We start from the raw sequence: 2400 nt of genomic DNA, 5'->3' as shown, positions 1-2400 counted from the left end.
TGAGGTGGCAGTTCTGGGTGTTCTTTGCTGTGGAACCAGACAACAAACAGAGTGTAAATGATCTTGGTGGTCCCTTCCAAGCCAAACCAGCCTCGATTCCATGCGTGGATCAGCACCTGTCCCAGCTCCATTCCAGAAACCTCCTCCCACTAACCCAGAACTTTCCTTTTTCTGCTCAACATCAGGGATTTGCTGCCGAGTGCCCCGGGCAGGGGAAGCCTCAGCATTCCCTGGGACGCCTCAGCCTTCCCTGGGCTGCCTCAGCATTCCCTGGGACGCCTCAGCCTTCCCTGGGACCGCAGCATTCCCTGGGCTGCCTCAGCATCCCCTGCGCTGCTGTTCCACGCCCATCCCGTGGTCCAGCGCCGTTCCGGGCTGCAGTGCCGGGCTCTCCCCACGGGGCGGCAGCACCGGGAGCGAGCAGCCCCGGCCGGTCCCGCTGTCTCGGGGCAGCTGCGCCTTTAACCCGCCCTGAGCCGGCGGGGCCGTGAACACAGCGGGCACAAACGCCACCGCTCCCCTTTATTTCACCCTCAGAGGCACAGGATCGCAGCATTTCCTGGGCTGCAAGGGACCCACAGGGAGCATCGAGTCCAAATCCTGGCCCTGCACCCCAAGAATCCCACCCTGTGCCCGAGAGCCTTGTCCAGACCCAAACTCTGCCCCCAACACCCTGAAAACACAGCGGGGCTGGGAGAAGGATGACCATGGAGGATTTTTTATATAGATCTCCTTGTACGATTGTTATATAGTATCATTAGATAGTCCAGCAATCAATATCTTCCTTATACCTCGTTATAGATAATCCAATAATCAATATGTTCCTCACACCTTGTTATAGATAATCCAGTAATCAATATGTTCCTTACACCTCGCTATACATTGTTACACGTCGCCTTCCCGGCGGCAGCTCCAGTGACCGACCAGGACCCCTCCTGACCCCCCCTTCCCATTCCCGCAGTCAGACCAGGTTTCCTTCCCGGCTCCACCCCAGGATTCCCGCGGCAGTCTCAGGTGTCTCTTTCTTTCCACAAAGCAAATTCTTCACAGCAACACAGAACCAGCCCGAGCTGGCCCCTCCGGCGAGCACCGATCAGCTCATTCTTACCCCAAACTGTTCATTCTCTCCCCTGCAGATTAACCCAGATTTTACCCCAAAATGTTCATTTTGTCCCCTACAGAATCCACCCCGGAGCGACGCCTTGGGCCCCGCACGGATGAGGCAGCTCCGGTGCCCCGTGCCTGCAGCTCCCCCGCTGTGCCAGGACAGCAATCCCTGGGCCGGGACACTCATCCCTGGGCCGGAATACCGATCCCCCGCGGCCCCTGCCGTTCGCTCGGGGCTGTCCCCGTTCCCCGCTCACCTCCAAGCCCGGAGCAGCCGCCCCGGTGCCCCCGGCCCGGCCGCGCTGCTCCCCGGGCTCCCCGCCATTGCCGCTCCTGGCGAGGAAGGGCGGAAGTCACCGGTACCGCACCGATGCGGCGATCGGGTCCGTGGCTATTCGACCTTCCCAAGATGGCGGCCGGAAGGACCCCGCTCCGTCTATTCGACTGCCTGAATGCTCCCGCCTGCCCCAGGCGCCGCTGACCCCACAGTCGGTGTCCGCATAGCGGGAAACGCCTCAGAAAATTGCGCGCAAGCGCTGGGCTGGCGCCGGCATCGGCGTCACGTTCAGGCAGCCGAGTAGACGCAGCTTGGGGGGGGGGAGGGGGGGGAGGGGGGGCTTTCCCTGCCGCCATATTGAGAAGGTCAAAGAAGCCTCGTGAGATGCCATCTTTAGTGTGGCAATCACGTGACTTCCGCCCTTCGCCGCCATCTTGGGTGCTGGCAGAAGCCACTTCCGGTCGAGCCGCCATCTTTAGTGTGGTGCATTTAAGCCCCCCCTCACAAGGGCTTCTGTCTAGTCGGCTGCCTGAATCCGGCCCGGACTCCGACACCGATCTCGCGCTTTCCGCGCGATTTTCCGCGGTGCTACCCGGTGCGAGGACACGGCTGGTGGGGTCAGCGGCGCCAGAGGCGGGCGACGGCTCCGCGACCGGCGGCAGGCATCGGCAGGGACACCTCTCGCAGGGGGCCTAGTGCGTCCGCCATCTTGAGTGTGGCGGAAGTGGCACCAGCCCTCGTCAAGGTCCTGGCAGGTGATAATAAAGCGTCACTTAGGCCGTCCCGAGAGCGCGGAACTGCGCCTTCCTTTCCGAGCCGCCCGCTTGAGAGCGGCACATTGGCATCTCTATTCCAACCGTGCCCGCCCGGTGCCTCCCGCCCGGGTCGCGCTGCGACCGCGCCTCTGCTGCCCGGCAAAACCGGCCCCGCCGGGCCGCCCCCCGCGCTGTCATTCCCCGCGGTCACCGCCCCGCACGGCGCCCGCTCCTTTCCATAGCTGTGGCCCCGCTCATGCA

The sequence above is a fragment of the Coloeus monedula genome (genome assembly GCF_965178545.1).
Source record: "Coloeus monedula genome assembly, contig: HAP1_SCAFFOLD_246, whole genome shotgun sequence".
Classification (NCBI taxonomy): Eukaryota; Metazoa; Chordata; class Aves; order Passeriformes; family Corvidae; genus Coloeus; species Coloeus monedula.
The sequence above is the reverse complement of the archived record's forward strand: the minus strand, read 5'-3'. Positions refer to the sequence as shown.